Below are 15,210 nucleotides of genomic sequence, written 5' to 3' on the forward strand. Positions count from 1 at the left end.
CCGGTGAGTGCAGGTGCCTGCAGAGGAGGGGGGAGCGTCGGGACACATTGCCGGTGTCCGCCCCGCCCCCTCTCTGTAGCGCGACCTCGCGCCCGCGCGTTGGGAGCCCAGAGAGGCTCAGAGGCAGCAGTTATTTCACGAGCCCTGAGAGGCTCTGAGCGCCCCACCTTCCCTGCGAGTCCCCAGAGGGGGGACTCCCCCAAAGAGAAGCGCCGCACTTGTGCCTAGAGCCTGAGAGAGGCTCAGGACGCCCTCTTAGAGAGCCAGAGAGGCTCGCAAGTGTATTGTCTTTGCCTTGGGTCCCCAGAGAGAGGGACCCCACAGCCCAGCGAGGCTGCACCTTGTGTTGCTGGAGCCCTGAGAGGCTCAGCAGCACCCGTTCCTGTTTAAGAGCCTAAGAGAGTGCCACAGTGGTGGTTCTTTGAGCCCAGAGAGGCTCCAACTTTGTGTTAACTTTACCTGCTCCAGTTGTCCAGCACTTAGTGGACAACTGCCACGTTTAGGCCCTGACATTGGGACACCGGGACAGTCACAGGTGGTGACTTGTGAGTATGGGGTAATGGTCATTGATTCTGCACCTCTGAATGTATTGCTTATGCGTCATGTGCCTTTACACCTCTGAATGTTGATACATCATGTGTTTTATCCTTGCACCCCTATAGGTATTGTGACATGTAGGTGGTTGTTTTCTCCCTAGTACAGGTGGTGCTAGAGAGGTCCTGTTACCAGTGACTACTGGTTGTATGCTCTACTGTTATATTTTTGTGCTACAGTAATTATTTCTAAAAGTGCTGATACCCTTGACAGTGGTCCAGGTGGCCCTGTCCTGTACAAATATCCCCTGTAAATTCTGCCCGTGCCCCTGGCACATTGTAAAGTGTGTGTTTTATCTAATGTGTTTGGTGTAATACAAAGGCTATTTTTATATATATCCTTGTGTGGAGTGTTTCTTTGTGGTGGGCCTTGATTGTTGTTGCTGGGGTGCGTGCGCAAATACTTAGCCTACATCGCCTCCAAGTTTAGCCTTGCTGCTCGCGCCACGTTACCTAGAGGGCGAGTAGGGGTTATCTTGGCGTGTAACTCCCTTGCCCTGACCTTGGGAATGGTGATCCCTGACTGACCTTGACGCGAGTCTTGGCCAGCCAGGATCCCATTTCTAACATTGGCGGCAAGCGGTGAGGATAAGAATTTGTGTTTGCGTTGTACCACAGTGGCAACTGGCCACTACAAAGCTCTGCATTTTAGATGACCACATTTCAGGGGATTATTGTGTTTTTGGTGAAGTTCCATTATTTTCTTCTCCAAAAGGTATCATTGTGCAATTGTGTCAAGTACAGTTATTCCCCTGCCCCGCGCCCAGAGTTTGGTACCTGTGTCACGTGTGGTCAGGTTGAGGAATCAGGGGTGGTAGAAACTGCCTTACCAGTCCGAGGGGGGGGTTGTGTGTGAATGAATGGTGTGTGGCACTAGGCAAGTGAGTGTGAGTTCTCTGGGAGAGGGAACTTGCTGAACCTTTGTGAATTGTGTACTCCTGTGTTAGCTCAGACCCCTAGGTTCCCTGTGTGATCTCTTCTCCAGAACGTCCGCCAAAATGGAACCAGTTTTTGATTTCTGTGATCTGTTTGGGTACAGTATGTGTGATCTGGTAAGGTTCTGTGGAGAGAGAGGCATAGGAGTGGATGAGTCAGATACTCAGTCTGAACTTAGGAGCAGCCTGATCCTATGGCAAAAGGGTCAGTGGGATCTTGCGCGCAGTGAGGAAAGGGCCCGGGATTCACACCAGGAGGGTGAGGGGTCTGTGGGGAGCCCTGAAGATTCAGAAGAGGAGGAAGAAGAAGACAGCACCTGGACGCCAGTAGAGAGTAGAGACCCCATAGATAGGGAGTCCCTTGCTGGGTCCAGCGTAGGAGGCAGCGCCTCATCCCTTTCCCTGTCCCCAGAGGAGTGGGTGGATAGGAGAGAAGAGAGGGAGCACCAGCTGGCCATGGAGAAGCTCAGGTTAGAGTATGCCAGAGAGATGGCGCAGCTGGGTGTAAATGAGCGGACTGCAGAGGCTGAGAGGGCCTTGACCAGGGAGAAGATAGCCCTAGAGTGTAGGTTATCCCCTGACCGCAGTCATAATTTTCTGGATCCCCCAGGGAGGGTTGAGTCCAGTGGTGGCAGCTATCTAGACTTCAGTGCAGGAAGTCCCAGTCCACGTCCCCAACGTAAGGTACCTTGTTCTCAAGAGGAGGAGTATAGGTTGAAATTCAGGGGCAGTAGGAGACTGCCTCACCAGTCTTGGGCAGATTTTTCAGATGTATGTGATGAGGCACTGGCTGAGTGGCTGATGAGTATCAAGGAAGAGGACTATGATGAACTATTCAGGCTGATTGTCAGAGAGCAGATGCTCAGTAGTTGTTGTCCTGAGTTGCGCCAACACCTGTTGGCAGGTGAATTTTCTGATCTAAGACTATTTACAGAAGAAGCAGACCGCTGGGAGAGTGCCAGAGGTTCTGTAGAGTCATTAGAGAGTGAGTCCAACAGTAGTGGTACAGGGAGCTTCCAGCCCAGCGTGATGGAAGAGGCTCAGTGTAGCCCAGCTAGGTCCCAGTATAGTGAGAAGGGTGGAGGGGCTGACTACCTGGCTCAGTGGAGCAGGAGTCAGTGGGTGGCTGAGAGCCCCCAGAGGCCCGAAGCCCTGTCTCAGAACCTGGGTGGTTTCTTGAGGGAACACCAGGTTAGGGACCTAAGCTGTCCTGTTAGTACACTTGAGGAGGATCTCCTAGTGGCTAGGGAACCTGGAGCATCTGTAACTAGAGCTCCAGTGGTTCCAGTGTCCGGCAGTGCTACCCCAGGAGGGAGTGCACAGAAGTCCGAAGTGAGGAGTGATTGGGGGATGAGTTTCCCAGTGGATGCACCAGTGGACCAGAGACTAGCCAGTTGGGCTAGATCTTCTTGGGGGGACCCGGGTGGCGCCACTTCTGGTCTGGGGGATCTTTGCGCACTGTCAGGTGGACAGGAGGCGGGAGATCTGCGCCCGACAGACAGTCACACGACACATGGGGCATGTGTCAGCCTCAGGGGGATTGCGTGTGAGTCCCCAGAAGTCCTGGAGTGCCAGGCAATTGTTCCACCCAAGGTTTTAGACCGGCGGGTGGATGGCCAGGTTCAGGATCAGCCTGACCTGAAGGGTAGGACGACTGTAACCAGTGTCCCTACCGGTTCTTCTTCCAGAGGAACTTCTCCAGTTGGGAGAGGGCAGACCTCTGGAAGGGGGTGCAGAGGGTGGGAAAGCCCACCTCTGACCCCGGTGCAACCTGAGGGGTTAAACCCTGGGTTGGAGTGGCGTTGTAAGGGTACCCCTCGCAGGAGGAGGAGGAACCCTAGAAGAAGAGGTAGGGGGAGGAGAGCCTTCCCTGAGACCCCTGGTCCGCCTGAGGTTGTAGACCAAAGGCTGGTGAACCAGTGGCAGTCTAGTCCTGTCTTGCAGACAGGAAGAGTGGAGAATGGCTACTACGTACCAGGGGTTACTACCCCCCACTCTGTGAATAGGCAAGGACCGGTGGCACCTGGGTGGCCCAGGGCCTGGTCCTGGCCGCGGACAGCTTGGGAGTACCAGTGGGGTAGCCCAGTTGGTCCAGACAGTGTGTTGAGAAGGAATCCCATGGGTTCACCGTGGCATAGACCAGGAGGGTGTCCCTGCAGTTGCGGGCCCGCGTCCGTGTTCTATCGCCCCAAGCAGGGAAGTCCATCACGGTGGTGATTGTCCTACCCTGCGTTTTGGCTGGAAGGGGGTTGTGTTGGACTTCGGCCCTTAGGGCAGGTTCACCCCTAGACTTTTTGCGTGAAATGGTGACCTGGCAATGATGATTTTAGGGATTCTGCGCACTTTCACTGTGTCCCAGTGGAAAGTGCGTGCGCACTCTAAGTGCATGTGCTGAGCTAGGCCTGCCCGTCCATAGGAATGCATGGGGAATGTATGTGTCCCTGGTAGTTCCTGATGCGTGGGGTGTACAGGCTTGAGTCTGGTATGCCTGAACTCGTGAGAATGAATGCTGCAAGATGGTGTCTGCGGCATGTGTGTGTCTAGTTGGGAAGCGCCATTTCTAGACATGGCTGTACGTGTGCTGTGAGGGTGCTGGCGTGTGATTGGCTGGAGCAGGCTGGTGAGCCTGGCTCCAGGAAGGCTGGATGGGTCTGCCCGGTGGTGAGTGGGAGATTAGCATGCTGATGGCTGGGGAGGAGTGTACCTGTGGCCTGAATGAGGCTGGGTTTTCCCCAGACAATGCTGGCTCCACCCCCCTGTGGTGTGACTGATGTCCCTAGCCCTGCCAGTGAATGAAATGGGTGGTTGGGCCATCAAGAGTGCTCCAGAACCAGCTGCGACTGGTTTTCCCTTCACCCTGCACATTGTAACAAAGGATTTGTCAGTATAAGAAGGGGCTGTGTCCCCACTGAATTTGTTCTTCTTTTGGAATCCTGCCAGAGGGGGCTTGTGCCGCTGCTGGGGCCAGAAGGACCGCCACTTGGGGAGTCTCCCTGCCTGGAGACCCAGTGTGCTGGCTCTGGCCCAGCCTTGCCCCCTGCCTGCCTCCAGCCCTGCTGGAGCCTTGTCCTGTCCTCCAGTGCTGGGGAGCACTGAGGACTCCTGCCTGCAGCCTGAGAGCGCTGCTCTCTGCCCTTCAGCGCTAGGAGCGCTGAGATCGCCTGCCTAGCGCTTGGAAACGCTGGATTTTACCCCCAGCGCCTGGGAGCGCTTTTTGCTGCTGTTTAGCGCTTACGAGCGCTCATTTGTGCCTGCAGCGCTTGGGAGCGCTGTGGTCTGCAGAGGCCGGTGCCCACCCGGCCTCCGATCGCCCCGTGTGGTGGTTGGACGGCGCGGGTGCCACCCCGCTCATTGCCGTATTATTTTGCCCCGGGTTCGTGATTTGGTGGAGTCACGAGGGAGCCCACTCCTCGGATCCTGGGAAGCCGCCTGCCTGCCTAAAACGGGCCGCCGCGCTGCCCGCGACGACCCGGAAGTGTTCCAGACGGCCGGCCAATCAGAGAGCGGCCCCGTAAAGGCCGACCGGAAGTCCCGCCTCCCTCGCCGAGCCGAGAGAGAGCCTGCCGAGGCTCCCCGAGAGGGAAGGAGAGCCCCGGGACCAGCGGGAGAGACCCGCCTCCGTGAAAGACCAGCCGGTGAGTGCAGGTGCCTGCAGAGGAGGGGGGAGCGTCGGGACACATTGCCGGTGTCCGCCCCGCCCCCTCTCTGTAGCGCGACCTCGCGCCCGCGCGTTGGGAGCCCAGAGAGGCTCAGAGGCAGCAGTTATTTCACGAGCCCTGAGAGGCTCTGAGCGCCCCACCTTCCCTGCGAGTCCCCAGAGGGGGGACTCCCCCAAAGAGAAGCGCCGCACTTGTGCCTAGAGCCTGAGAGAGGCTCAGGACGCCCTTTTAGAGAGCCAGAGAGGCTCGCAAGTGTATTGTCTTTGCCTTGGGTCCCCAGAGAGAGGGACCCCACAGCCCAGCGAGGCTGCACCTTGTGTTGCTGGAGCCCTGAGAGGCTCAGCAGCACCCGTTCCTGTTTAAGAGCCTAAGAGAGTGCCACAGTGGTGGTTCTTTGAGCCCAGAGAGGCTCCAACTTTGTGTTAACTTTACCTGCTCCAGTTGTCCAGCACTTAGTGGACAACTGCCACGTTTAGGCCCTGACATTGGGACACCAGGACAGTCACAGGTGGTGACTTGTGAGTATGGGGTAATGGTCATTGATTCTGCACCTCTGAATGTATTGCTTATGCGTCATGTGCCTTTACACCTCTGAATGTTGATACATCATGTGTTTTATCCTTGCACCCCTATAGGTATTGTGACATGTAGGTGGTTGTTTTCTCCCTAGTACAGGTGGTGCTAGAGAGGTCCTGTTACCAGTGACTACTGGTTGTATGCTCTACTGTTATATTTTTGTGCTACAGTAATTATTTCTAAAAGTGCTGATACCCTTGACAGTGGTCCAGGTGGCCCTGTCCTGTACAAATATCCCCTGTAAATTCTGCCCGTGCCCCTGGCACATTGTAAAGTGTGTGTTTTATCTAATGTGTTTGGTGTAATACAAAGGCTATTTTTATATATATCCTTGTGTGGAGTGTTTCTTTGTGGTGGGCCTTGATTGTTGTTGCTGGGGTGCGTGCGCAAATACTTAGCCTACATCGCCTCCAAGTTTAGCCTTGCTGCTCGCGCCACGTTACCTAGAGGGCGAGTAGGGGTTATCTTGGCGTGTAACTCCCTTGCCCTGACCTTGGGAATGGTGATCCCTGACTGACCTTGACGCGAGTCTTGGCCAGCCAGGATCCCATTTCTAACAATCCCTTTCATAGCTTCTTCTACGTCTGTTGAATAGACAGCAATGTCATCTGCATATACTGTTATTTTCAGTAAGTTCAGACTCGAAGTTAAGGGAATTATGCATGATTGATTCTGTAAAGAAACTAAAAACGGTTCCATAGATAAAGCAAATAATAACGGGGACAGGGGTCATACTTGCCGAGTGGCCCGTAGTATAGGAAACATCGTAGAGTGTAGTCCTCCATAGCTGATCTTTGCCCTGGGATGATCATAGATGGCTTTGACCCATTGTAAAAATTGTCCTTTAATCCCAAATATTTGTAGTGTAGCCCAGAGATACTCCCACCCCACTCGGTCAAATGCTTTTTCATCATCTAGCAGTATCATACCGAGTGGGGTTGAGTTAACTCTGGCCACATCTAATGCAACCACAGCAGTATTTACATGGGTAGTAATATCCCTCCCTAAGATAAGCCCATGCTGTTGAGTAGACACCAGATTGGGCATTATCGGAGCCAGTCAGGTTGCAAGTATTTTAGCAAACATTTTTGCATCAGTATTATTAAGAGATATGGGTCTATAACCCACAGTCCTCCGCTGGTTTGTTCTTTTTTAAAAAGAATACAATTTTCGTGATGTTCCACGAGCTAGGAGCTTTTCCCTCAGTTCCAATATATGAGATGATCTTGCTAAATAGCGGACCTAGCTCTTCAATACATTCCTTATATAGTTCCAAGGGGAGTGAATCCTCTCCGGCCGCCGTCTCGGCCGCTAGCGATAGGACAGCTGTTTAAATTTCCACCATCGAGATATCACTAGTTAGTTTGTCTGACTGTTCAAGCTCCATCTGATTCAGAGAAATGGCCTGCAAATACGCATAGATATCGTCAATTGATGGCCGATTCTCTGGAGTATACAAATCCCTATAATATTTAGCAAATTGTTCGAGTATTTGCTCAGCGTTTTTGTAAATTACATTATCCAATCCTTTAATGGCCTTAATTAAGGTTTTAGCCTTTTCATCTGCTACTTTATATGCTAGTATTTTCCCTATCTTCTCGCCTCCCTCATATTGAGTTAAATGATATTTATTCAACTTAGTAATACTTTTCTCCCTCAGTATATTTTTTAAGGTAGATTTCAAATCAGCAAGAGTACACCCCAGAGCTTCTACCTCTGATGAGTGCTGTAGCAGTGCGTCAGCTAATTGCTTTTCCGCTTGAAGTATATTGGCAATGGTGTTATCTGTCTCTTTTTTCCTTTCCCAGTTCTGTCTAAGTATAAACTGTTGTGCAAACCCTCTGATGCTTGCTTTACACGCATCCCAGACCGTAATATGTGAGGCTGATCCTATATTGATTTCCAAAAATTCCTTCAAGTGTATCTTAAGTTTGGAGATGAAATTCAGATCCGAGATAAAGCTTCTAGGGAATGAGAAGGGTTGATGGCTCTGCTTATCTGCCTTAATTTTAAATGTTAAAAGGATTGGGTTATGATCTGATGCAGTCCTTGGGCATATTTCCATGAAGCTTAACTCCAATATTCTGTCCGATACCCAGACCATGTCTATCCGCGAGCAAAGCTTGTGTGCAGCTCAGTAGAACGTATATCCAGCAATATCTGGATGTAGCACCCGCCAAGCATCTCTTATACCATGTATTCTCCCAAGTTCTCTAACTGGCGCTCGCGTTTTACGCATCCTCTGAAATGCGCCTCTTCTAGTAGTGTCAATATTGTAGCTCATTATACAATTAAAGTCGCCCATTATTACCAGTTCTCTCTCCCAATCCACCAATTCCATGCTAACCCTGTCTATAACGGTAGGGTCATCCCTGTTGGACCCATATAAGACACAGAATATATAGTTAGTATTTTCAACCTTTATCTGTGCTATAGCCCACCTACCATTTTTATCTAAAGATGGCCTAATAATCACCCCTTTAAATTGCTAGTGCTTCAAGATAACAACCCCTCGAATAGAAATACTTAATTCTGAGCTAACCACTACTTCATACCCTAGTTGACCTAGCAAGTTCCTATCTTGATAAGAAATATGAGTTTTTGAGAGCAGGGCAAGATGTGGATTATACATTATCAATTCTTCGAAGACCAACCATAGTTTATTTCTACTGTTCAGTCCTGCAACATTCCAGGCCATACATCTCATTCTATCCATACTAATATTCTCGTTCCCCTTTTTTTATCTTACCCATTGCAAAAGAAGATCTTTTTCCCTTATTTTCCTCAAAATATGATTTCCTCATGTTATTTTTAACCCCTTTATCCCCCACCCAAGCTCTCCCCTAGGATTGCTCTTCTCCCACCCCTAACTCACCCTCCTTATCCATAGAGGAGGATTCCTCTGCCTTCCAAGCTGCCGTTAGTCTGGGCAGCCATAAAGAACTACAGCCGTAGCGATCACCCGTGTAAACTGACAAGTCTCATATGCTATATATATACTTTATTCTTAACCTTTTATTCTTAAACCATTAGAGCGGTGAGTAGCCTTTCAGTTGAGAAAAAGAAAAATTATAGACCTTCGGGTATGTTATAGAACAATAATCTTTATCCATTCATATAAACCCTTATTCCGTTGGTCCAACAGTGCTCTCCCCTTGCCGCTTAATCAAAATCTTCTCAGCTTCCATCTCATCCGTGAAGAAGTAAGTATGACCCTTCTTAAATACTTTAAGCCTAGCTGGCTCTTGCAAGAACACCTGCCCCCTGAGAGCTCTCATCGGATCTATATATTGCCTCAATTTCCATCGCCTATCCATGGTAGCCTTACTTAAATCTGATCTAACAAAAAATGTTACAGATTCTGTCGTAACTGGAGTATTAGGACGAGCCCTGAGTGAGACCGTTTGCCTCAATAAAAAGTTTCCCAAATAAATCAAAAAAGGCAGAGGATATTGGCTTCCCTTGTTTCTCTGTACCAGCGGTAGTCTATGTGCTCTCTGGATCTGTGACTCCCAGTCCCAATCAGATAGGTCCAGAAATACCTTTTGTAATAGCTGGACAATATAAGCTCTTGGGTCCCCACCCTCTGCCCCCTCTGGAATGCCAAACAATCTAAGATTTTGTCACCCTGTCTGTTTTCCATATCCTCTACCTTTGTTTGCAGAGCAGTGATCTGATTCTCATGTCTTTTCACAGATTCCTCCGTACCGGCAGATGCTTCCTCAACACCCACGACCCTTTGTTTCAATTCTGACATCTCAAGCGTCAACTCTCCCAGATTGCTTGCCATTTCAGATAGTGAATGTTGTACTCTCCCGTTATCCTCTCGCATCTGGAGATAATGTTGCTGTGCCTCCTGCCTTTGTTCACTTAGCATTTGCCAGATTAGACCAAGCGAGACATCTTCCTTACTTGAACCGTTCTCCTGCAATGTTTGAGAGATCAGTCCTATCTGATCCGCGCTTTCTACTGTATTGGCAGAGTGAAGGAGAGGGGAGGCAGCTGACGATGCAGACTGTTCTGTCATACCCAACTTAGCCTTATCTGATTCCGATATACCTGATGGTATATCTTTCAAAGTATCTCCTTCAGAAGGACTAGCACCTGAGAGTCGTAGTGCCATCGATTTAACACCTCCTTTTGCCTGCATCCATCTCCGTAGCGGACTATTATCAATCATCGAATTTCCTTTTGTAGTTACATCATTTGGCCCCGAGCATCTTCTTTATTTTGTTCTTAGCCCTTGTTCTTCCTTTCTTGCGCCCCGAACCTTTATCTGGCTTTTATTCATCTCTTTAAGGTGCTCATTCACTGTCTCATCCAAATCCTCAAACTCCATGTTGGACCCCGAGTCTTCCCCCAGAGCTGTATCTGCATCCATGGCCAAATTATCTATAACAGCGCATGCTTTAACCCCTGTTTCTGCAACATTGATTTGATTAGGGTGTCCCTCCAGGCCAGGGATCTCAAGAGTGTCTGGAGGTGTCGCGCAAATCGAGGCATTACTCAGGTCACTCATATCAGTTATTTCTTTTTCTTGCACAGTATTTAATGACGGTGCCTCTCTCACATTTGTCCCCACAGGGCATTCCTCCATTGATCCGGGAACCTTTCCTATGCGTATACTTGCCCCTGATTGCACCATATTACTAGTTACACTAGAGGCCTCTGAGATAACGTTGTTGCAAAGCGTAGGTTCTATAGCTGTAACTGGTAATCCTGTTATTATTTTATTGCGATCATTTCCTCTTTGCTTTTTATCTTTCACATCCCCAGTCTCAGTTTCAGTCTCGGGTGCTTTCAATGATTGCATTTGTAGTATGGGTGCTCGAATTATTGATTTTCCTACATTCTGAGTCATTTTCTCTGTTGTTACATCACTGCCCTGGCCGGCGCTATTCACTTCCCCATTCACCAGGTTCTTGTGATTAGACCGTGAAGGATTTTTCGGGGCCATTTCTTGAAATGGGGATAGGTTCGCTACAGAAGATTCCAGCACAAGTCTTCCAGTTTGTACAAGCGTTGGTAGTCGGACCACAGTAGGGAGAGTCTCTCGAAGGCCCTGGCACTCGGCCCCTGGTCTCCCCGTCGTGTTTGCACAATGCGTGTGCCTTATTAAGATCCACCAGATCCGTAAGCCACGAGAGCGCCACATCCGTTTCTATTTCTTTTTTGCAAGTAGATTAAATTAAGTCCGAATTATAGTCTGTATTGTGTTTCAGCTTCTTAGCTTTTTTTTTCTTTTCTTTTTCCTCTCCCCCAGCTGACAGAGTCAAGATCCGGCAGCCCCTCACACCCCCTCACAAAAACCTCACAAAGCCTCCGCCACCCTGCTTACCCGCGGCTTCTCTGTGGTCTATGAGCCTCTTCCACACTCCGGTAATAATTTCCTGTGCTTCCCGGTCACTAGCAAGCTCACAAGTACACAGTTACAGTTTTACACTCCGTAGATTCCAGAGCTATCCCTGTAGCTGCTATGTCTTGAATACCGCTGCAGTTCGTGCAAACTCCTCCTTGCTCCTTTACTCCTTTGCTCAGCCCCCCCCTCCTGCCTCAGGCTCACCTCAGATCACCGTCCTCTTACCCCTTCAGGCAGCCTCTCTCTTCTCCCCAGCTCAGAGTAGCTCACAGCCGCAGCCGTCTCCAACGTCTCTCCGCTGGGTTCCGCTAAGCTCCGCTGGGCTCCGCTCTGCTCGAGCTCTGGAATCACATCTCCCGCTTCACGCTGTTGCTCCCGCAGCTCCTATGCCGGCCGCCCTTACTTCCAGCTTTCAGTCAGGCAGTAAAGTTCCACGTCTGGGCCATAATGTTCCACGTCCATGTCCAACTTCTTTACTCCTACTCCGCTCCTATTCCGCTCTCTCCATGTTGTTGGCCATAATTTTCAGTATCCACGAGAGGGATCACCACTGTGCTGCGCTCCGTGGCGACTTCCGTCCACCATCTTGTTCCTCCACGAATCAGACAAGTAGATATTTAAAAAAAAAAAATCTTTTTATTGAAGTAATAAGCTCCATGACAGTCGCACATTAGTCAGCATCTGATACTCAGTAGGCATATAAAAGGCAAAGTCAATTGTAAAATCATCGTTAACAGTTTGACCTGCATATAAAGACCAAGCTCCGGGACAGTCGCACATTAGTCAGCATCTGATACTCGGTGGGCATATAAAAGGACAAAGGCCATCATAAAATCATCATTAACATTATGACCTGCAACCATCCAGCTACATGCTCGCCTGACGACTCCGAGCCTACCCTGAGCGACATCATGGGGGCCATTACTAGTTTCAGAGCTGACATGCAGCAGCAACATGAGACCTTAAATCACAAGGTGGACACTATGGCTGTTGATCTCACTCTCATTAGAGCCGACTTGGGCAAGACTAATGATCGAGTGAAGTCGTTGGACATTAAGACCTCCAGCCTAACGGCCGACGTCTCGGAACTCCAAACCGAGGTCCGGAACCTGCGGATGACTGCGGACCAATTCTCGAAGAGACTGGAGGACTTTGAGGGACGAGCCAGGCGGCAGAACGTCCGCATAGTCGGTGTTCCGGAGGGATCGGAGGAAGCGACTACGGACCTCTTCGTGGAGGACTTGATCAAGAACCATCTGACTCCGTCTGGTCTCAGCGACTTTTTCTCAGTGGAACGTGCCCATCGGGTGCCGGGCGGCCCGCCGAAAACGGGCATGGCGCCTAGACCCATCGTAGCACGGCTCCTCAACTTTCGGGACCGAGACGCGATCCTGCAGGCATCCAGACGGCATGGGCCGCTTAAATACCAGAATGCTGAACTGCACTTCTACCCGGACTTCACCAGGACTGTTCAACGACAACGCCAGAGCTACGCGGGCGTTAAGCGGCGCCTACGAGACATGGGCTACAAATACTCTATGATGTTCCCTGCCAGACTCCGTGTCGAACATGAGGGCCGAGCCCTGTTCTTTGACTTCGCTGAGAATGTGAGCGAATGGCTGGACACTCTGTCACCGCATCGACTGTCGGTACTGTTATTCAGAGAACCTGTTGACTTTCCTGTTATTACATGGAGGGTGGCGGGAGGTGTTCGCGGAGATTCCTTTCTCCTCTGGGTCTTCTTGTAGAGTAGTTTATGGGGCGACAGGCACACTGCTAGTTGGGGGGGCTTTTTAGTCTGCTGCAGGGGTGCAGGGTGGGGGGTTCGTTTGTACAGGTTCATTTGTTTGTTTGTTCTTTCTCTCTTCTTTCCTCTAGGCAATGGGTAGTGATTACAGTTGTTTTTCATTTGCTGGCTGGGTTGGCGGGGGTTGGGCGGATCGGAATGTGGGACAATGGGGGGTAGAAAACTAAAAGTGATCAGTTGGAATGTTAACGGGTTGGGTGATCGTGTTAAGAGAGGGGTGGTGATACAACTGCTTAAAAGACATATGCCCGATATTGTACTCCTGCAAGAGACGCATTTGATTGGAAACTCTTGCAAGGCTCTTAACCGTAAAGGCTACAAGATGGTGGCCCACTCTGGGTTCTCCTCGGGTTCCCGGGGGGCGGGGATCCTGGTGCGTGCGTCTCTTCCCCTTGAGATAGACATCACTGTGATTGATGATAGAGGGCGCTACGCTGCAGTAGCGGGGAGATGGGAAGGGCGTTCCCTCACGCTACTTTCGGTTTATGTTCCTCCCGGCCTACAATCCAGTACTTTCCAGGACCTTGGTAGCGCCATTTTGTCCTTGCCTGATGGTCTTTTGATAGTGGGGGGTGACTTCAACTCAGTCTGCTCTGGCTCCCTGGACCGCCAACCGCCGAGAGATCTCCGCAGTTCCCAACTGTGGTTGCCTTCCTTTATTGACTCCATGGGTTTGGTGGACAGTTGGCGGCTATTACACCCTACGCTCCGCCATTTCTCCTTTCTTTCGGGTGCCCATGGTAGTCTCTCCCGCATAGACTATGTCTTTACCTTAGCTGCGCATGCATCTGCCGTTTCCGAGGCCCGTTTTTTGGCACGGGGTATTTCCGACCATTCCCCGTTGTGGGTCTCGTTTGATTTCAATATCGTCCTGTCTGACCGACCGGTGGCGGTCAACCCATGGTATTTCCGCAGTTTCAAGACGCGTGCACTCCTTGCCAAAGCTATCGAACTCTACTTCTCGGAGAATGTGGGTTCGGTTGACTCGTCTATTACATTGTGGGAGGCATTCAAGACTGTGCTACGGGGGGAGGCTCTTGCTCTCATCGCGGAGGCCAGGCGAGTCAGAGATGCCGACCTCGCCTGCATTGAAGACGAGATGTTGAGTCTCGAGTCCCGACTGGGACCTGAGCCCGACCCTTCTCTTTTGCATGCCCTCTCCCTTAAACAGACGGAATACCATGATCTCGCCACAAATGTAGCCCTTGTCCTGGCTAAGGAACAACAAGGTCGTATTTACGACGTCGGGGACAAGGCTGGGAAGCTGCTGGCTTGGCTGGACAGACGCGAGATGGCTAGCCGCGTGGTGCCTGAGATATTGGGCGACGATGGGGTTGCCGTCACGGACCCAAGTGCTATTGCCGAGTCTTTTGCTGATTACTTCCGGGGGGTCTACACTTCCACCTCAGATTGCTCCGAGGCTGACTCGGCTGCGTTCCTCTCAACGATTGACCTTCCCTGTCTTTCTGAAGAGGACCGTGCTGACCTTGATCGAGATATCCGCCGATGAGATCGCCTTGGCGATCCGTGCATTGAACTCGGGTAAAGCGACTGGCCCCAAAGGTATTCCGGTCGAGTTATACAAGATTCGACCGGACGTGGTCTCCACGCACCTGCGGACTATGTTTCTGAAGGCGCTTGAAGAGGGCCTCCCCCCCTTGGATCAGAGACTGGCCACCATCGTGGTTATTCATAAAGAAGGAAAACCGAGAGATGTGTGCCGCTCATATCGCCCTATCTCTCTCCTGAATGTGGAACCTAAGGTCCTAGCCAAATTGCTCGCTAACCGTTTGGTAGGAATCATCGGTGACTTGGTGCACCCGGATCAATCGGGTTTCATTCCCCACAGTAATACTGCTCTTAACCTACGCCGACTTCATGGCGTTATGGCCAGAGCTCATACCCTTGAAGAACCGGCGGTGCTCGCCTCCCTTGATGCCACGATGGCTTTTGACTCTCTTGAGTGGAGTTACCTCTGGGTGGTACTGGCAAAGCTTGGGTTTGGACCAGTCTTCGTGAGCTGGGTGAAAATTCTTTACGCCTCTCCGCTGGCTAATGTCACGGTCAATGGCCGTGTTTCGGCGTCCTTTGCCCTTCACCGGGTTACTAGACAGGGCTGCCCCCTGTCGCCTCTCCTGTTTGCCCTGGCTCTTGAACCACTCGCGGCCATGCTACGTACGCACCCGGACCTGCATGGCATAACTTGGGCCCCGGGGATTGAAGATAGGATTTCATTGTACGCGGATGACATTCTGCTATACCTTACTTCTCCCTGTAAGTC

The 15,210-nt window shown here is 50.9% G+C and overlaps 1 protein-coding gene across 1 annotated transcript in view; it reads right to left on the reverse strand.

Annotated features, from left to right (window-relative positions):
- Positions 1-15,210, reverse strand: part of MYO15A (myosin XVA) — a 1,716,372-nt gene that overhangs the window by 687,393 nt on the left and 1,013,769 nt on the right. The gene's annotated exons all lie outside the window — the stretch shown is intronic.

This window comes from Lissotriton vulgaris, chromosome 10 (genome assembly GCF_964263255.1).
Source record: "Lissotriton vulgaris chromosome 10, aLisVul1.2, whole genome shotgun sequence".
Lineage (NCBI taxonomy): Eukaryota > Metazoa > Chordata > Amphibia > Caudata > Salamandridae > Lissotriton > Lissotriton vulgaris.